The sequence below is a fragment of the Triturus cristatus genome, chromosome 7, assembly GCF_964204655.1.
Source record: "Triturus cristatus chromosome 7, aTriCri1.1, whole genome shotgun sequence".
Taxonomy (NCBI): Eukaryota; Metazoa; Chordata; class Amphibia; order Caudata; family Salamandridae; genus Triturus; species Triturus cristatus.
Genome location: NC_140590.1, coordinates 382,642,278 through 382,664,395, shown reverse-complemented (window position 1 = coordinate 382,664,395; position 22,118 = coordinate 382,642,278). Strand labels below are relative to the sequence as shown.

The window sequence follows — 22,118 nt, the reverse complement described above, 5'->3', positions numbered from 1 at the left end:
TTCGACCGGCCCAACGTGAGGATGTCCGCCAGAGGCTTGCCGTCCTCCTGAAGAATGTTGACTCTGAGTTTGGACGAGTAGCATCCTTGAATAATCTGACCTCGGATCTCCTCCTGTTCATCGCGAAAACCGAACGTGCTGGCCAGTTCCTTCAGGCGCCCATGGAATGCATCCAGCGATTCTTCCGCTTCCTGCTTGGCCTGGCGAAATATGAACCGTTCGTAGTCCCTGTTCGCCATCGGCTCGAAGTGCGCATTCAGGGCATTGAGAAGCGTGTGGTAGGTCTTAGGTGTTGCCTCCACCAATGTCTTGTAAATGCGATGGATGTCCTTGCCTCCCAGGTGAAGAAGTAGGGCCCTGCGCCGCTCTCGGGCTATGCCCGCCCCTTCGAAGTAGATCTGGAGACGATCGGTCCAGTCTCTCCATCGTGGGGCAAGAGAGGAGGAAGTGCCGTCGACCACAAATGGCTCAATGGCGGGAATCGACGCCATATTGGCGCAGTCGCAGATACACTCCGCAGCACGTGCGCTCCCTACCTTCCTGGGACAGCGACAGCCGCTTGGCTGAGGTCAGGAGGGACACCCTAGGGCCTCTTCAGTGTCCCGGCCGTGTCAGGCCTCGCAGCGGGGTCCTCCGCCCACCAGGGTACCGGGCGCGAATCTCCGTAGGCTCCGCCGACCACGTGCGAGGCACACACCCATCAGCAGGCACGCCCCCGAGGAGATGGGCCCAGCGTGGGGTCTCCCAACCTGCCTAGGGCTCATCGCAGGCGAGCTGCACCCAGGCGAGACAGCAAGGGGCCAGGGTCGAGGGCACAGCAGTGGTGCACGAGGAGATGGCTGTCAGCACCATAGCATGGGGTCGTTTCTGCCCCTCGTCGCCAGTGTGATGGCCTATATGCCAGAGACCTCGTGGTTAGCGCGCTGCATCGCGCAGTAATGCACTCGGACACACGATGTAGTTTCCAGCGTGGTCCCGACTGCCGATTGCGGGCCACGCCCCTTTATTTATACCCAGCGCATGACGTCATGCGTCAGCGCTCGTTCCTCACCTCCGACGCGGGTAGACTATACCGCTACCCGACGTCAGAGAACACTACAACCCCCACCCATGCACTAATCATGACACCTTGAGGAGGTCGCTCGCTGGCACAGGCTTTCCGGCCCTCTCCACGCTCACTTGCCATGGCCAGGCTGGTATAGCTGGCGGCTCTGCTGCATGCCACACTTCAACTTCAAAAATGGCGACCGTGCATTTAATTTCTTCTGCGCGGCTCGCCCAACTCCATGCCACCACGGAGACAGTAATTTGCATGGCTCAAACAAGTAAGTGCCTCCGCTGGTCATCGAGAGCTCTCATGCAGCTGTTGTGATTACTCGTGGGGTTTACTCTAATGGAATGCATTCAACTTGTGTTTTTGTGTGTGTTCACTACGTCATCTGTTAGCCATACCTCATATGCACTGTGTGCGTGCGCCCCTTTTGTGAATGCTGTACATGTAGTCTCCTGTGTGAGTGTTTATGTGCCGTCTGCTCTGGGTGCATGCCACAAGCATTATGTCTTGTACCATGCGTTATCCGTGGGCATGATGCATCTATGCCCAGAGTAGGTGAACAGGGTGATCTCTGTATGCTGTTTGCACACTCCATGTGTGCTATGTCTGTACACTATGATTTCTCTGTATGTGCACTGCGTGTATGTTCGTGCACAGTTACCTGTTGTATACTTACACAAAAGGAAACAGAAACCACATATTTTGTGTTACAGGTGTAGATTCTAGTTCCCTGTTGCATTCTGGTACATGTAGTTTTCCCCCAAGTACCCCATTTTAAATGCAGAAAAACAATTTGTCCGACAACTCCAAGGCGCACGCATGGCTTTGGAACACACTTTTTCTTTAAATAATCACTCCACTGCAAACAAAAAACATAATTAAAAAACATTGTTATTTACTACGACAATAGCTCTAACTTTCACAAATGCGAAACCTATTGCATTGCAAATGCTTGTTTTATATTGTAGATGTTGCTGCAGGAACACAGGTGACTGGCTCCCGGGTCCCTAAACTGAACAGTTTGTATGCTGAAACATGTGTTGTATATTGTAAAATGTCAGCTACACTAACCCCACATGGTTGACATATGATGCAGCTGACAGAGGGGATATAGCAATGAGCAAACTGGAATGTCTCCAGCGGATTACTCACAACACTGCCATGCCTTAGCGGCTGGTACACTGAGGGGCCACCTTCGTACCTTTTCTCGGACAAGAGTCAGTGGTGAACAGTGCTGGAAACAGGTATTATAAACTAATTGCATGACCCACCGGTTCTACTTTTGCAGCACATATGAATGTATGATTCTGTGTGTCTGTCTAACTTAGCTTCCATAAGTTAGAGACTAATTGCATTTATATAATGTACATCACGTCAAGATCCCTCTTAGTCAAGAGACTTGTATAGATTTTAATTTTAATGAACTGTGTGACCCAGTTATTTTCTAACCACACCCCGATATACAAATGTGCATGTTATTTTATTATAGGTTCAAGTGTACTACCCCACTTTAATCTCTGTATTTATTCCCTGTCAGAAGACCATCTCCACGTACCATAATACATATTTCTGAAGGTGTATGTATGTCGATGTATATATGTTGAAAAGCGTCAGAATCCTAATACATGATCATATATTTGGATCTGACTTTATTTTAAAGTGATGATATGCGTGGTTAAGTTGCATATGAACTACATACCAAATTTATTTTCATAAAGATTGGCAGAAGTGGCTTTTAAATATCAGCCTTTTGTGGGGTATGCATGAAAACGTCACAAACATGATTTTGTCTTTATCAACGTGGGGTCTTTTCACACCACTAATTTCTGCAAGTGACGCAACGCCACACCCATAATAAGCCTTAACTTCAAAGATCCCATGTTCAGAAGCAGACAGCCCTAGTGCATAGTTTCTCTGGTGTAATCAGACAAAGTTATGTACCAAAGCTGTAGCACAACTCAGATTCAAAATATAATGTTCAGATTTTGACATTATGCTGGATGTCAAAAGCAAAGGAAGAGTTTACTTAAATAGACATGAGCATGCAAAATTCCAACCTCAACACAGATGTGCCTATCACATCTGACTGCAGTGCACTGGTTGAACATGTGGCATATCAGAGTGCAGTGAGCGATGGCACCTATTTCACCTCTAACTTCAGTGTGCTGATGGTACATGTAAGATCCCAAAGTGCAATGAATTAGTGCGGACTATGGCATTACGTTCCAAAACATTGCTTCTAAAGTGCTGAGCTGATACAGTGAACTTCCTTTCCAGCGGCACTACATGACTCGCTAAGTAATAAGCATACTGTACAAACTTCTACAGAAAAAAACCCACAATACAGTTCTTTGTTTTATTGAGGTGGGGAAGGCATATCCTTACTGTAGCGCGGCGGGGCCTGTGTCACAGTTAACGGCTTTAGAGCAGAATAAAGGACACAGGAACACTGTTTACTTCTCGTGGCCGGAAGACACCATGCGGTCTCCGACCTTGTTTTTTTATACCCTCAGGACGAGCCCGCCCCGAGGGGTGCATGAATGCATGTGTGAATGCAACATTGTAGGGGAGAGCCCGGATGGCTCTCTACATCCCTCCTTTCTTTCAGTTCAGGACTATCAGGTTCTCCCCAGTCATGAGGGAGTATACACAAAGTCCTTCAGCCTCTGACTTGGAACTGGGTTCGGCCGGAGACCATACTTCTGGCTCCGGACACAGGGTTCCGGGGAAATGCCCAACGGGACACTCCCTGACGCCTTAGCGGCAGTGTCCTGACAGGTTGGCCGTACATTGTCAGCGTGGCCCTGACTGACTCGCTGAGGGGTGATCGGTTAGGAGATCCTCTCACTGGGAGACGCAGTGGAAGGGAGGTTCAGAGGTGACTCTTGATTGCCGGACCCCTCTCGATCCGTATCCACCTCCAAGATCTTCTTGAAGCTCGATACGTTCCTTCGTTGTCCCCTTTTAGCCGTGACCATGGTCCCTTGAACACCGGCCACGGTCCACACCTCAGGCTCATAAGGGGTTCGGAACTTCCACCCGGGGTGTCGGTCCTTGATTACTATGCGATCTCCCACTCTCAGCTGCGGTTCTTGGGCCCTTCGGGACTCACTGGCCTTCCGATTGGTTGTTTCTCTCCTTGCTTGGATGGCATGTCATTCCGCTCAGCAGGTACCCACACCGGATCTGACGGAATACTGTCCCGTGGGGCTCTTTTGAATATAAGGTGGGCCGGAGCACATTTGGTGGTGCTGTGTGGAGTCTGGCGGTATGCATCGAGGAACTGATCAAGAGCTGCTTCCGGATCTTCTCCATTCTCCACGGCGATGAGCAGCGCTCGATTGATTGTTATCATTAGTCGGTCCACTTCCCCGTTTGCTTGGGGCCATAGTGGGGTAATCTTCCTGTGGCGTACTGCTAGACATGCAAGGTATTCCTGGAATTCTCGCCCCTGGAAGGGGGGTCCGTTGTCCGACCTGACCTCTTCGGGCAACCCCATCGTTGCGAACACTCGGTCCAGGACCTTCTTGACATGAGTGAACGCTGTCGACGCTATCACTTCAATGATAGGGAATTTCGAGAACGAGTCGACCATGACCAGCATGTGACGACCGTCTGGAAATCTCCCAAAGTCCACGCTGAGATGCGTCCACGGAGTCCTACTCAATTCTTCGGTGATTACTGGGGCTGGCGCCGGGTCCCCTCCGGTGATGGTACAAAAATATCTAGTAAAAACCTCTAAACCGGCCTATATCCTTCTTCAATTGATCTCTAGAGATTCTGCATTTCCCAATCAGACTGTCAAAGATACATATTATTTCATATCATAAAATTTTTTTCATAGACGCCAATCCACTAAAGTTTTATATACAAAAACATTTTTTTATTTGTATTTTTTCTTTTTTCTGTGTTTATGATTTACACATAATTTAGAGCAGAAAGTGACATTTATCAGATTATACACTTATAATTTGAAATACAGACATTGTTACAAATTAGATATAAGTGAAAAAAGACATCCTAGACATCTATTAGTGTAAAAAGACATTAACTATTCATTCATACTTGCATTCAAACAATAAAAAATAAAGAAAAAAGAGGAAAGCTAAAACTTTAAATTGGTCTGATTTCTCCAGTTGACAGAGATGAAAAGATGTTAACTTTCAGTGTCTCTGATGTTGGCAATGTCGCGGTCAACGCGCGTTTCAGTGGGAAACCACCTTCTTCAGGACCAACTGCCAAGTATTAACGAGTAAGAAAGATATAAAACATGTCTGGGTGTCTGCAAGGTAAACAAAAGGAATTGACATTGACAAATGATTGGGAAAGCAAATAATTTCTTTTTAGATTCAAAGATTTACTAAGTTCTAATTGTCGCTATCATGCACTATAGATGTAGAAGAGATGAAGTCATGGGAACATGCTCATTAAAGCCAAATACGGGACAGTGAAGAAAGCCATTGGTCTTTTGTGAGTAGCATAAGGGGAAAAGGTGTAAGGGGAAAAGTGCCAAAGTGGGCATTCTAGATAAAAAGTCCCAGAGATGAGTGTGCACATGCTAAAGGATAGTGTTTAGAAGGACTACCTAAAAAGTTCGTCAGGCAGTATGAGTATCTCCAACCACGAGAATCCTCTGTGTCAGAAATACAACTGATAGATTTTTCTGGAAGAGAGGAAAGGTTTAAGTCTCAATTATTGTGCCTGATTTGAGATGGAATTCTAGAGACTAGAAATGAAGTAGTGATCGTTATACCTTAAGAGGTGAGGATGTAAATGTACATTCACACTCTGGAATTTATATGAGCGGCTTCCGCTGATATTGGAAAGAGTAACTGCTGTAAATCTACGAAGTAAAAAAGACTTTTGTATAATGCCATTCCAAGTTGGTTAATAATAGAAAAGAAATTGTAAAATCAGTCGTGTTACACGTGTTTAATTACCTTTTCAGAAAGATAGTTGGTATACGGGAAGGGAGTTAGACAGCAGCCCTGGACTCCTCTTTCTGTTATAGCTAAGGCCAATGCTATTCATTTATTTTAGATAGGTGCATCCTATAACGGCATGACGCTACAATAAGAAAGAAACATTACATGGCAGTGTGGTTATCAGGTGGACACGTGTGTACATTAGATAAATGTTTTAATACGCTGACAGAATATCAAGGTAATGGTAACGGTACCATAAGAATTTCAGGCTTATCCAAGTCTCTCTAGTTTGATGCCTGATGTGATACAGGCCAGATCTGAAAAAGCTCTATAGATAGCTAATGTCCGAAATCAGATATATGTTGTTGTAAGCCTTCCTAATGTACTAGGCGGCAGTGGAAGGTCAAACAGCACCTGGTTATAGTGCCATGAGACTTTAAAGCTTGTTAAAATCTCTCGAGTATGATACCTAAAATTATTGGAGCCAAATCTATGTTCACTTTGAGACACAGGCAAAATGTAGATTTGCTAAGACAGCAGGAATACTGGCCAGCAGGTTTTTAAAAGCCTAGTTTCGCGCATAAAGCATTTAGTCTCTAGTGACCTCGGTAAATTCTAAATCAGAGCAGTTTCGTGCATACCTGAGTTCGCCGTAGAGCCGTAAGGATCCTTAGTCAGCAGTCGCAGATTTTAACGCGAGAAATTGACGAGCTTTTAAGCGTGTTGTGAGTCTCGCGAGAAAACGGACCTACGCAAAATGTGTAAAGTATAACTGCCTGTTTTTCGGAGCGCCATCTTGAAAGGGGGTTTTTATCTTACTCTTTCTCTTGTGGTTTGCGCTAAAAAAGAAGAATGGCATCGAAGCTTGCAAACTGTTTAAGAGCAAAAAAAGGATTTAAATCGCAAGTTAATGTAACGAAGCATGGTTTCCTATGTATGAGGTATTACGCCCAAGCGGAACTTTAGTTCTAATTTTTCGTATGGTGTCCAGTATATGTGATATGGATTACGTCTTTCCCATTTAAACTATATCACAAAGAAGTGTGGATTGGATAGGACAAGGACATGCACAGATGCTAATGCAATTTGAGCCCTGAAATTCTAACCCAAGATTCTATTTGCAAAATCAGCACCATATTGGAGTGGTAAAAAAGTTCTCACTTATTATCAATGAAAGAAGCAAGGGGATTTCATCGCTAAAGATCAAAAGCACAGAAATGAGAATTGATAGAGACGCTTAACACCAAGATTTTTTGGCTGATTATTGGAGGCACAAGATTTCAATGGATCCACTAGATGGAAAAAACAGACCGTCTGAGGATGTGATGGGAGATTGAGCTGATGGCAGCAGAGTTGTATGTGCAATTAATTCAAGCTGGATGGAGGTGTTGTTATGTAGTTATCCAAATGATCTCCTCATTGAGGCCTTTACGGACGGTGTCACAATGGAAAATCCAAAAAGTCTCTCTATTTTTTCGCATTTTGTTTGTATCTTGTCCTGGTTTTGAAATTATCTTTTCTAGAATCATCCATTTAAGATCTTGTTCACCATGGTTATGTTCTAGAAAATGTTGGACCATAGGCGCGCGTTCTTTTCGAGTTCTGATAGCCGATTTATGCTCCGAGAGTCTAATACGGAATTCACGGCCAGTTTCTCCTATGTAACCCAGACCGCAAGGGCAGAGGATGAGGTAGATAACATTACTGCTTCTGCAGTTTGTGTGGCTTTTCAGCCTACCTCCCCTGGTTCCATATGTCCATGTGTCTGTTGTAATGGCTGAGGGGCATGCATGGCATGTACCACATCTGTGGTTACCTTGTATTAAAGGTAGGCCATTTATTGTGCTTTGCACAGATGAAGTATTGGTTAGTCGCATTCTACTATGTACAAACTTATCTTTGAGATTGGCATTTCTTCTGAAAGCCACTATGGTTTTTTTTAGAGATTTGCTGCTTTCATTCGTGTTAAGGATTTTCCAGTTCTTATTGAGTATTTGCTGGACTTTCTGATTGTAGTTAGTGTGATTGACCACACAAACTAATCGTTCCATAGGATTTTTTTCATGACCCAAGATAAGACTATCACGATTGTAATACTTTGCTCTTTTCATAGATTGCTTAATGAGGCGTTTAGGATAGCCCCTGAGTAAGAGCCTTTTCTTGAGATCTTCTGCATGTTTGTTGTAATCATGTGTGTTAGTACAATTGCGTCTAATTCTTAGGAATTCCCCAAACGGGATAGAATCCTTTTGACAGGAGGGATGGAAGCTATTATGTTGTAAAATAGTAGCATGTGCACACTCATCTCTGGGACTTTTTATCTAGAATGCCCACTTTGGCACTTTTCCCCTTACACCTTTTCCCCTTATGCTACTCACAAAAGACCAATGGCTTTCTTCACTGTCCCGTATTTGGCTTTAATGAGCATGTTCCCATGACTTCATCTCTTCTACATCTATAGTGCATGATAGCGACAATTAGAACTTAGTAAATCTTTGAATCTAAAAAGAAATTATTTGCTTTCCCAATCATTTGTCAATGTCAATTCCTTTTGTTTACCTTGCAGACACCCAGACATGTTTTATATCTTTCTTACTCGTTAATACTTGGCAGTTGGTCCTGAAGAAGGTGGTTTCCCACTGAAACGCGCGTTGACCGCGACATTGCCAACATCAGAGACACTGAAAGTTAACATCTTTTCATCTCTGTCAACTGGAGAAATCAGACCAATTTAAAGTTTTAGCTTTCCTCTTTTTTCTTTATTTTTTATTGTTTGAATGCGAGTATGAATGAATAGTTAATGTCTTTTTACACTAATAGATGTCTAGGATGTCTTTTTTCACTTATATCTAATTTGTAACAATGTCTGTATTTCAAATTATAAGTGTATAATCTGATAAATGTCACTTTCTGCTCTAAATTATGTGTAAATCATAAACACAGAAAAAAGAAAAAATACAAATAAAAAAATGTTTTTGTATATAAAACTTTAGTGGATTGGCATCTATGAAAAAATGTTATGATATGAAATAATATGTATCTTTGACAGTCTGATTGGGAAATGCAGAATCTCTAGAGATCAATTGAAGAAGGATATAGGCCGGTTTAGAGGTTTTTACTAGATATTTTTGTGCTCTCTCCCTCCTCTAGGGCCTTAATTTAAATAGGGAGACCCTCCTACCCTCACACCCCTCCGGTGATGGTACAGGCATTGCATTGTTGGACCATCTCCTCTACTTTGGAGTCCATTGCTGGGAACCAGACTTTGTCGCGCAGCCTGGCTTTGGTTTTGGCCATCCCTTGATGGCCGACATGTGCCAGCGCAAGGACTCTTCTCTGTAGGCTTTCTGGAACCACTATGAGGTGTCCCCTCAGGACGACTCCTTCTTCCCCCACACTGAGTTCGCTCCGGACGTGCCACAATTGTTGGCGAGCATGGCTGACCTCTTGCCGTAGGGCGCGGGCTCCATCCATGAAATGGGCCCAGCCATTATTTTCCAGTGCTCTTCGAACGTGAGAGAGAGTGGGGTCCTCTCGAGTTGCTTGACCCATCTCTTCCAGCGTCATGGCCCTGGGACATGCCCCTTGCGACACCATGTTGAGGAACGCTTCAGTGCTGCAGGTGTCCCCCGATGGGGCAGATGGCACCGCTGACTCCGGGTGACGGGACAGATAATCCGGTGGGTTGTGAGCCCCAGGACGGTAGATCACTTTGAAGTTGTAGGCTTGCAACTGTACCGCCCATCTTTCGATCCTCGGTGGCGCCAGCCTAGATGAGCCAGCAAACAGCGGGAGCAACGGTTTGTGGTCCGTCACAACATGAAATTGTTGTCCACACAGATACAGGTGGAAATGTTGACAGGCCCATTTGATGGCCAGCGCTTCCCTTTCGATCTGGGCATACCTCGTCTCGGTGTCTGTGAGAGCTTTACTGGCACATGCGAAGGGCTTCCACACTTCTGGGCCATGTTCCTGCAGGAGGACCGCACCTAGGCCCACCGGGCTGGCGTCTACGACCAGTTCTGTTCGCCGTCTGGGGTGGAAGTACACCATGACCATCTTGTCTAGTAGCCCTGTTTTGATGTCTTGGAATGCCTTGTTGGCCGCTGGCGTCCATTCCCACTTGTGGTCGTGACGCGTGAGGGCGCGTAGCGGCTCAGACATGGCTGCAAGATTGGGGATGAACCGTCCACAGTAGGTGGCCATGCAGAGAAAGCTCCTCACTTCAGTGGGACTTTGAGGTGTGCTGGCCGCCCTGATGGCTTCAGCCTTCTTCGGGTCCACCAGGAGTCCTTCACGAGTGAACGTGTACCCAAAGAAGTCTACGCTTTCTTGATAAAAGGAGCACTTGGATTTGTGTAGAGTCAGTCCACATTCTGCCAGCCTCTTGAGCGTGGCCCGGAGGTGGTAGTGATGTTCGTCGAGCGTTGTGGAGAACACAAGGATGTCGTCACTCAGGTTAATCACCCCTTGCAGCCCTGACAGTGCTTCACGAATTGCATTTTGGAAGACCTCAGCGGCTGATGATACTCCGAAGCTGAGCCTTTTGTACCTCCGAAGGCCAACATGGGTTGAAAAGGTGGTGATTAACCGGCTTTCCGGGTCCAGTTCCAGCTGGTGGTAGCAAGCATTCAGGTCCAGCTTAGAGAACCACTACGCCCCGTCAAGGTCCGCCACAATGTCGTCTATCGTGGGGGTGATGTGACGTTCCCTCTTCACCGCTGTGTTGGGCAGTCACATGTCGACAAAGAGTCTAATGGCCCCCGGTTGTTTGGGCTTGGGCGCCACGACCAGCGGGGACACCCAGGGAGTGGGGCCCGAGACCTTCTCAATTACGTCCAGCTCTTCGAGCTTTCGCAGGTCCTCCTCCACTTGCGGGCGTAAGTTGAAGGGCACCCTCTGATGTCTGAGAGCTACCGGCCATACTGACGGGTCTATGTGGAGCTTGAACCTCTTGCCCTTGAGTTTCCTCAGGCCGGTGAAGAGTGCTGGGAACTCCTTCAGTATTGCCTCCGCATGTGAGTCGTGAACCTGGTTGGCGAAGAAGACAAGTCCTATGTCCTCTGCTGTGTGGCAGCTGAGTAGAGTTCCTTTCTTGCCTTCGGTGACATGGAACTGTGCCTCGCTAGAGTAGCTCCCACTAGCGATGGTGGCTCGAATGATGCCACAGAGAGGGAGAGGATCAGTGCCTCCATACGTGTATATTCGTGCCGTGGACGGTGTAAGGGAGGGTCGCGGTGACAGACGGTCATACTGATCGGAGTCCATCACATTGACAGACGCACATGTGTCAATGAGGGCCTGTACCTCCGTGCCCTCCACTGAAACTGAGCACATGGGAGGTGGCCTACGCCAGGAGCCTGTCCGGCTGACATACGACACCACGAACACGTCGTCGTCTTCATATATCGGGTGTCGTGCCTGTGGCTGGTCTTCCGAGATTGGCGGTGGGTCAACGAGAGAGATCTGGCGAACCTGCTGTGGCCCGAACCTGGGTCTTGACGAAGGCTGCAGGAACCGCCCGCCGCGGCACACTCTAGCATAGTGATTTAGCCTTCCACAGCGGGAGCACGTTTTTCCTTTCACCCCACAGACGGCTGTTGCCGGGTGATCTTCGCCACAGTACCCACACGACCCTCCTGGTGGTGGCTTGGACGCCTGGCGAGGCGCTGCGGGACGTCTCTGGATAACCACCACCTTATCTTCTTTGATGTGCGGGGTCCTAGGCACCAACCGCGTGGCAACCGAAGTGTGTAAGGCCGCTTCCATCTCTTCTGCCCGGGCGTCCGATAGTTCATGAGAGCGCGCAAGGACCAGGATTGTTAAAACGTGTTTCTTCTTTCTCATTTAAAATATGTCTTTCACTTTGTTATTTTAACATATGGTACGCTCCATCTTACCCGCCCCTGTTTTCATCTTGGTTCGCTCCTGGTAGCCTGGAGTCGACCTTAGAATGTTGGAGTGAGGAGTGAGGGGTTCTGGTGGAGAGAGGAGTGGGAAATAAAGAAGAGTTCTTACCTCATGAATATTCTGTCTTTTTATCACTGGCGACGATCTGTGTGAGGGGACAGATGTATCCTGCTCCTCCCCTTCTGTATGCTACTCCACCAGCTGTCCTGGAAGTAATGTGGCAACCTGCGAGTCTTCAAAAGTGACTAGTCGTATGCCACCATCGTGAGATCTGGTGAGGTGTCTAGTTATTTTGGGGAGACTGCGAGTGTTGCTGCGTTCAGTCTTGTAGTAAATATAAAGGGTCAACCCATATGTAGTCACTGGGACCTGGGTAGGGAACAGTATAGAGAAAAGTGGTCCCAGCATACAATTCATTCAAAGCAAAACATTAAAGGGACACAATTAGACGAACAACTCAAAAGAGTTCGAATGCCATTTAATCACATCGAACATGTTAGGATGTTTCAAATGGAATCAGCAAATTTAAGCAACAATTTGAAGAAGTAAAACAAGTGCCCAAGGAAAGGAAGGGGGAGTGTGTGAAATGGTGCGGAATTTGGAAAAAAGTGAACACAGTGGTAAAATTACTATATTGTACTCAAATTGGACGGCATACATAAGTCTCTGCCGTATTTAGAACACAGATCCAATCAAAATCACAATATCTACAATTCTCAGTAATGCCATATAGAAACAATCACAGTGCATCATGTACTGTTGACGGTATTGGCCAAAAACGTTGAGTCGACGTTTCGACCCCTTGAGTGTTGTAGGTGTTGGATGCAACCTTACGAAGTGGGGTCTTCATCAGGACTGGGATAAACACAAAGGGAGGGTGGGCACCTGAAGAAACAAAAGTATAAATGAGTTTAAACTCATCAATCCTTTAATCAGGGGAGCTAAAGTATATTGAAGTGTCAACAAAAGTTACCATTTCTGTCGGAGGACAGGCCTCTAAGACGTCCGAAGGTCGTCAAAGAGAGAGGGATTCAAAACTCCTCGGCGGTAACGAACGGTCGTAGAGAGTGGTAAACACCTAAAATAAAGTTAGGTGAATCAAAATACTGAACCAGAGTAGTTAGTTCAATGAATGGTCGCTCCCAAAGTAAGCGAAAAGTAATTTACCATAGACCGCAACTCATGGGGGTTGTGTCTTATATTTCGTGAAAGAACATTGCCTGGAGATCAAGCCAGGTAATCTGGATGGTCGAACTGCTGGAAATAAATCACCGCTAGTTCACCAACAGGGAACGAATCTAAACAGAGGAAAAGACAAATCGGTTGGTTGGGAGGGGGGACCTGCAGGTGAAAAATCACAAAGGGCGCTGGAGATTGCACCATTCTAGGAAGGTATACGGTAAAAAATCACAGTTTAGTGAGTGAATCCCGTAGGATCATGAGGACCATGGAGTTAATATTGGAGCATGGTTGGTACTAAAAATAGTATATTACGCACTAAGTTGGGACAAAGTGTCGGGCGCCGACACAGCATGTCATGTACTACATGCGGACATATCATACCAAGATAAACAGGGCAGGGTGTCTAAGACAGTGAACAGAGCCCCAAGGCCAGCATGAAAGGGGGAGATAGCTTACCCTACGTCTCAGCGTCTGCTGCATCAGTTAATGGAGAGTGCGCGAATGGGGCACATCATTAAATAGGGAGACGCGCGGTGAACGCGTGATCTCCGTTACCGTGCTGGCGCTAGATGCCGGTTGGTAACCGTAATGGAGAAAAGACTATAGTTGGAAGAGTCACGGAGTAAACAATATCTTAAAATTGTGCAGCCACGGAAGTATGTAACGTGTGAGTCTAACAAATCACAGAGATGGCAAAGATTGCTCAACTAGAAACATTGTAATCAGTATATACATTGTATACCCAGACGATTTAACATTTCTCATTGGTGCAAATTACAGAACAACAAAACTTTACATGAGGAAAAATCTGTTGGGAAGAGAGACAGATATAATGTAAAATGTCCACACAATCAATGAGTTTAGCTGATCTTGAGCACGACAAGCATGTAAACATTATAGCGTAAAGAGCAATATATGTAGTCATTTGCGAACATGTAGATTAAGAGAGATAACGGATTCTCATCATATTAGTGAAAGAGATAATAACTTCTTAACCTTGGGGGAGGAGAGAAACAGACCTATCGAAAACAGATATAGCTCACACTAATTACACGCGGAGGACTGCTAATTGGGCATTACTGCCATCAAGTTCATTAAGCCCATTGACCACCGTGTCCATCATAGACATCCATTTGGATTCTCTCACATTGAGGATGGCTGACAGGTTACCGCCTCTGGGGCCCAGCTTAACCTTCTCGAGAACTAGCCATTTGAGATCATCCGGTTTATGATTTTTAGAGGTACAGTGTTCAACGAGGGGGGCACCCACCACGTTGCACCGGATTCTGCTGTGGTGCTGCAGAATTCTAGCTTTCACCTTTTGTTGTGTCTGACCAATATAGAGAAAGTCGCAGGGGCAACTGATACCATAAATTACATTGGAGGAGTTACAATTCGTAAAAGAACTGAGAGTGATCGTATGTCCTCTATAAGCAAAGATCTTCGTTGTGTCAGTGGAATCGCAGGCCTTGCAGTGGCCACACTTAAAATGTCCGATCACTGGTGGTAAGCTCCACAGTTCTTGGATAGTCTGTATTGTTGCTGTTTCTAGAAAGGAGTGGACTACGTAGTCCTTCACATTCCTCGCTTTCTTGAAGGAGTGCATCGGCGGGTTCGGTTGGTCGATGTCATCAGCTACTAATTTCCAATGCTTGTTAATCACTTTCTTGATTTCGTTACTCTGTGTCGAGAAAGTGGTGACACAAATCATTCTCTGTAATGCTGAATCTTGTTTAGCCTTAGGTGTTAGGAGGGTTTCACGGGGATTGAACCATGCCCTCTTGCGTGCCTTCTTAACCAGTCTTCTGGGGTATCCCCTAACTAATAGACGATTGCTCAGATCCTCAGATTCAACAAGGTAATCCTCCTTTTTGGTACAGTTTCTGCGGATCCTCAGAAACTGTCCAAAAGGTAAGTTATCCCTAAGACCACGTGGGTGGTGGCTACTGTACCTAAGTAGCGAGTTACGTTCTGCAGGTTTCCGATACAATGTTGTGTGCAATTTGTTGTCCTCACAGTAGATTTTGACGTCCAGGAAAGCAAGTTCTTTGGCATCCGAGTGTATCGTAAACTGGATGTTGTCGTTGCGTAAATTGAGCCATTCATGGAAGACCGCCAACTCAGTGGCGTCTCCATTCCAAATCAGGAGAATATCGTCAATGTAGCGTCTCCATAAATTGATCTTGCCAGAGAAAGGATTGTTGGTAAAGATGAATTGGCGTTCAAAGTGATCCATGAAGAGTATTGCTAGATCTGGAGCAAAGGCTGCTCCCATGGCAACACCTTTAGTTTGAATGTAGAAATCTCATTGGAAAATGAAAAAAAATTTTTGCATAGCAATCGTCAAAAGTAGAATTATGAACTCTGTTGGAACTCTCATAGGTGCTGGTCTGGTGTTGAGGACTTCGGTCATCACCTCCAGTGCCGGTATCTGGGGAATGCTGGTATACAGGGACACGATGTCGCAGGTCACCAGTAACTGGGTACTCGGATCGAAGGGTAGTTGGTCAACCAGGTTGATCGTCTGCATCGTATCCCTAAGATAGGCCTCAGTTTTCTCCGCCAGTGGTTTCAGGAAGAAATCCACATATTTACATAATGGTTCCAATAGGGAGCCGCATCCTGAGACAATCGGGCGTCCAGGTGGTTTTTGGAGATCCTTATGAATTTTGGGTAGGGTGTATATAGTGGGCAAACGAGGGTATTTCTGATTGAGATACTCAAACTCGAGTTTGCTCAGTATACCATGTCCGTAAGCTTCGGAGGTAATTTGCAGAATTTCTTCCGCCAGATCTTTAGTTGGATCAGATCGTAATTTGGAGTAGCTCACACCATCTTGGAGTTGCCTCAAGATCTCATCCTTGTATGCAGTTGTATCTTGAATGACGATCGCACCCCCCTTGTCGGCAGCCTTTATTACAATATCTCTATTGTTCTTCAATTTGGTTAACGCTGTTCGTTCCAATTTCCTGGTGTTGGGGATGGTATGTTTGTAGTTACCCAATAGTTTATTCACGTCGGTTAGTACCATGTTCTCATAAGCCAAAATCTTGCTGGACATCGCACTAGTGGGTGGGACAAAGGTGGAGGGGGCCCTGAGCCCAGTGGCCGACTGTATTGCATCAGAGGCAGAATGTTTGAAAAAATATCTCAAACGAATCTTTCTAAAGAAGGCATGTAATTCGACCTTAGTATCAAAGCTGTTAGGATGAGACGTTGGTATGAAGGAGAGCCCCTTTGAAAGAATACGTTCTTCATCTTCAGTCAATGCGTACGATGAAATATTCACCAATGGGTTATCCTTTTCTACCATCTGTAGACCTTGCGTCTGGTTGATATTTCTCCATGGTTCTCCGTCTGAAAACGCACCTGCTTGCCTGCCGATGCCCTGCCTCTCTCCCAGTTGGTTGTATTGGATTGTCGACCTCTTTGTGGGCCCCTTTGCCACGGGCCTCGTCCTCTGGGGGGTCTCCATTGACCCTCGTCTAAAAAAGAGGGAGGGTAATAGCCTTGTGGGGGATACCAATTTTCACGGTAACCTTGGTCAGAGCTGGTAGATGGTTGCTCGTTGTCACTTCCAGAACTACCTGACGATTCAGAGAAGTTGGTAAAGTTCCTTCTGCCTCTGTAAGGGCCTCTTCCCCTGCCTGTGAATCTGCCTTGGTTATCCTGCTTGTAGTAATCCTCTGTTAGGTAGGGATAGGTGTTCTTTTTCTCATAGAAGCGGATGTCTTTCGCAAGTTTGTGCAATTTTTTGTTCTGAGTTGTGAGCTCAAAGTCTTTTAAAGATTTAGCCAAATTTGCCAAGGCCTCCTTGGCGTTAGCTAGGGTAGAATCACCGGCAATTTCCTGTTTGAGGGAGGAAATTTCTCTGGACAGTGATTGTACTTGTTCCGCTGCAGTCTCGACTCCCAACACCATCCAGTGTCGTGAGGCGTTGTTAGCCACAAAACTGAAACCTTCTTTGAATTTTGGTATATCGACAAAAATGGCTGGTTCGTTCTTAATCTGTAGACCGACTGGTATTACATTGGCCTGTAGATATTTAGTGAGTAGGTGACCATGAAGGCGGGTACGTATTAACTTCTTCTCAAGGCGTTCTAAACGTGCCACTTTGTCGTTCAGCGTAAAGTCAATATTGGGGGTATCTGACGATAAAAATTGATTAGCAGGGTCCTGTAACAACCGATTAATATAATCCTCTGTGTATGAAAGAGTCTCACTCTCTGCCATCTTCTGAAGAGTGATTAATCACAGAAAGACCTCGCAGGTGTGCACCTGCTCTGAAGTAGTAAATATAAAGGGTCAACCCATGTGTAGTCACTGGGACCTGGGTAGGGAACAGTATAGAGAAAAGTGGTCCCAGCATACAATTCATTCAAAGCAAAACATTAAAGGGACACAATTAGACGAACAACTCAAAAGAGTTCGAATGCCATTTAATCACATCGAACATGTTAGGATGTTTCAAATGGAATCAGCAAATTTAAGCAACAATTTGAAGAAGTAAAACAAGTGCCCAAGGAAAGGAAGGGGGAGTGTGTGAAATGGTGCGGAATTTGGAAAAAAGTGAACACAGTGGTAAAATTACTATATTGTACTCAAATTGGACGGCATACATAAGTCTCTGCCGTATTTAGAACACAGATCCAATCAAAATCACAATATCTACAATTCTCAGTAATGCCATATAGAAACAATCACAGTGCATCATGTACTGTTGACGGTATTGGCCAAAAACGTTGAGTCGACGTTTCGACCCCTTGAGTGTTGTAGGTGTTGGATGCAACCTTACGAAGTGGGGTCTTCATCAGGACTGGGATAAACACAAAGGGAGGGTGGGCACCTGAAGAAACAAAAGTATAAATGAGTTTAAACTCATCAATCCTTTCATCAGGGGAGCTAAAGTTTATTGAAGTGTCAACAAAAGTTACCATTTCTGTCGGAGGACAGGCCTCTAAGACGTCCGAAGGTCGTCAAAGAGAGAGGGATTCAAAACTCCTCGGCGGTAACGAACGGTCGTAGAGAGTGGTAACCTGTCAGCCATCCTCAATGTGAGAGAATCCAAATGGATGTCTATGATGGACACGGTGGTCAATGGGCTTAATGAACTTGATGGCAGTAATGCCCAATTAGCAGTCCTCCGCGTGTAATTAGTGTGAGCTATATCTGTTTTCGATAGGTCTGTTTCTCTCCTCCCCCAAGGTTAAGAAGTTATTATCTCTTTCACTAATATGATGAGAATCCGTTATCTCTCTTAATCTACATGTTCGCAAATGACTACATATATTGCTCTTTACGCTATAATGTTTACATGCTTGTCGTGCTCAAGATCTGCTAAACTCATTGATTGTGTGGACATTTTACATTATATCTGTCTCTCTTCCCAACAGATTTTTCCTCATGTAAAGTTTTGTTGTTCTGTAATTTGCACCAATGAGAAATGTTAAATCGTCTGGGTATACAATGTATATACTGATTACAATGTTTCTAGTTGAGCAATCTTTGCCATCTCTGTGATTTGTTAGACTCACACGTTACATACTTCCGTGGCTGCACAATTTTAAGATGTTGTTTACTCCGTGACTCTTCCAACTATAGTCTTTTCTCCATTACGGTTACCAACCGGCATCTAGCGCCAGCACGGTAACGGAGATCACGCGTTCACCGCGCGTCTCCCTATTTAATGATGTGCCCCATTCGCGCACTCTCCATTAACTGATGCAGCAGACGCTGAGACGTAGGGTAAGCTATCTCCCCCTTTCATGCTGGCCTTGGGGCTCTGTTCACTGTCTTAGACACCCTGCCCTGTTTATCTTGGTATGATATGTCCGCATGTAGTACATGACATGCTGTGTCGGCGCCCGACACTTTGTCCCAACTTAGTGCGTAATATACTATTTTTAGTACCAACCATGCTCCAATATTAACTCCATGGTCCTCATGATCCTACGGGATTCACTCACTAAACTGTGATTTTTTACCGTATACCTTCCTAGAATGGTGCAATCTCCAGCGCCCTTTGTGATTTTTCACCTGCAGGTCCCCCCTCCCAACCAACCGATTTGTCTTTTCCTCTGTTTAGATTCGTTCCCTGTTGGTGAACTAGCGGTGATTTATTTCCAGCAGTTCGACCATCCAGATTACCTGGCTTGATCTCCAGGCAATGTTCTTTCACGAAATATAAGACACAACCCCCATGAGTTGCGGTCTATGGTAAATTACTTTTCGCTTACTTTGGGAGCGACCATTCATTGAACTAACTACTCTGGTTCAGTATTTTGATTCACCTAACTTTATTTTAGGTGTTTACCACTCTCTACGACCGTTCGTTACCGCCGAGGAGTTTTGAATCCCTCTCTCTTTGACGACCTTCGGACGTCTTAGAGGCCTGTCCTCCGACAGAAATGGTAACTTTTGTTGACACTTCAATATACTTTAGCTCCCCTGATTAAAGGATTGATGAGTTTAAACTCATTTATACTTTTGTTTCTTCAGGTGCCCACCCTCCCTTTGTGTTTATCCCAGTCCTGATGAAGACCCCACTTCGTAAGGTTGCATCCAACACCTACAACACTCAAGGGGTCGAAACGTCGACTCAACGTTTTTGGCCAATACCGTCAACAGTACATGATGCACTGTGATTGTTTCTATATGGCATTACTGAGAATTGTAGATATTGTGATTTTGATTGGATCTGTGTTCTAAATACGGCAGAGACTTATGTATGCCGTCCAATTTGAGTACAATATAGTAATTTTACCACTGTGTTCACTTTTTTCCAAATTCCGCACCATTTCACACACTCCCCCTTCCTTTCCTTGGGCACTTGTTTTACTTCTTCAAATTGTTGCTTAAATTTGCTGATTCCATTTGAAACATCCTAACATGTTCGATGTGATTAAATGGCATTCGAACTCTTTTGAGTTGTTCGTCTAATTGTGTCCCTTTAATGTTTTGCTTTGAATGAATTGTATGCTGGGACCACTTTTCTCTATACTGTTCCCTACCCAGGTCCCAGTGACTACATATGGGTTGACCCTTTATATTTACTACTTCAGAGCAGGTGCACACCTGCGAGGTCTTTCTGTGATTAATCACTCTTCAGAAGATGGCAGAGAGTGAGACTCTTTCATACACAGAGGATTATATTAATCGGTTGTTACAGGACCCTGCTAATCAATTTTTATCGTCAGATACCCCCAATATTGACTTTACGCTGAACGACAAAGTGGCACGTTTAGAACGCCTTGAGAAGAAGTTAATACGTACCCGCCTTCATGGTCACCTACTCACTAAATATCTACAGGCCAATGTAATACCAGTCGGTCTACAGATTAAGAACGAACCAGCCATTTTTGTCGATATACCAAAATTCAAAGAAGGTTTCAGTTTTGTGGCTAACAACGCCTCACGACACTGGATGGTGTTGGGAGTCGAGACTGCAGCGGAACAAGTACAATCACTGTCCAGAGAAATTTCCTCCCTCAAACAGGAAATTGCCGGTGATTCTACCCTAGCTAACGCCAAGGAGGCCTTGGCAAATTTGGCTAAATCTTTAAAAGACTTTGAGCTCACAACTCAGAACAAAAAATTGGACAAACTTGCGAAAGACATCCGCTTCTATGAGAAAAAGAACACCTATCCCTACCTAACAGAGGATTACTACAAGCAGGATAACCAAGGCAGATTCACAGGCAGGGGAAGAGGCCCTTACAGAGGCAGAAGGAACTTTACCAACTTCTCTGAATCGTCAGGTAGTTCTGGAAGTGACAACGAGCAACCATCTACCAGCTCTGACCAAGGTTACCGTGAAAATTGGTATCCCCCACAAGGCTATTACCCTCCCTCTTTTTTAGACGAGGGTCAATGGAGACCCCCCAGAGGACGAGGCCCGTGGCAAAGGGGCCCACAAAGAGGTCGACAATCCAATACAACCAACTGGGAGAGAGGCAGGGCATCGGCAGGCAAGCAGGTGCGTTTTCAGACGGAGAACCATGGAGAAATATCAACCAGACGCAAGGTCTACAGACGGTAGAAAAGGATAACCCATTGGTGAATATTTCATCGTACGCATTGACTGAAGATGAAGAACGTATTCTTTCAAAGGGGCTCTCCTTCATACCAACGTCTCATCCTAACAGCTTTGATACTAAGGTCGAATTACATGCCTTCTTTAGAAAGATTCGTTTGAGATATTTTTTCAAACATTCTGCCTCTGATGCAATACAGTCGGCCACTGGGCTCAGGGCCCCCTCCACCTTTGTCCCACCCACTAGTGCGATGTCCAGCAAGATTTTGGCTTATGAGAACATGGTACTAACCGACGTGAATAAACTATTGGGTAACTACAAACATACCATCCCCAACACCAGGAAATTGGAACGAACAGCGTTAACCAAATTGAAGAACAATAGAGATATTGTAATAAAGGCTGCCGACAAGGGGGGTGCGATCGTCATTCAAGATACAACTGCATACAAGGATGAGATCTTGAGGCAACTCCAAGATGGTGTGAGCTACTCCAAATTACGATCTGATCCAACTAAAGATCTGGCGGAAGAAATTCTGCAAATTACCTCCGAAGCTTACGGACATGGTATACTGAGCAAACTCGAGTTTGAGTATCTCAATCAGAAATACCCTCGTTTGCCCACTATATACACCCTACCCAAAATTCATAAGGATCTCCAAAAACCACCTGGACGCCCGATTGTCTCAGGATGCGGCTCCCTATTGGAACCATTATGTAAACATGGGGATTTCTTCCTGAAACCACTGGCGGAGAAAACTGAGGCCTATCTTAGAGATACGATGCAGACGATCAACCTGGTTGACCAACTACCCTTCGATCCGAGTACCCAGTTACTGGTGACCTGCGACATCGTGTCCCTGTATACCAGCATTCCCCAGATACCGGCACTGGAGGTGATTGTGAGAAGTTGGCCTGATATGTAGTGCTCACTATTCTAGTGATCACTGTGTATCATTCCAAACGACCCTTATTGATGATTGGTTGTAAGTCAACCTTTTAGACCAGCTATCCT

The 22,118-nt window shown here is 45.3% G+C and overlaps 1 protein-coding gene across 3 annotated transcripts in view; it reads left to right on the top strand.

Moving 5' to 3' along the window:
- Positions 1–22,118, top strand: part of ZNF865 (zinc finger protein 865) — a 131,874-nt gene that overhangs the window by 45,074 nt on the left and 64,682 nt on the right. The window contains exon 2 of one of the 3 annotated variants that reach the window (XM_085616592.1): positions 2,023–2,298. The exons of the other annotated variants lie outside the window; for them this stretch is intronic. The gene's annotated coding sequence lies outside the window, so the exon portion shown is untranslated. The remainder of the gene's footprint in view (positions 1–2,022; positions 2,299–22,118) is intronic. 3 annotated transcript variants of the gene reach the window in all.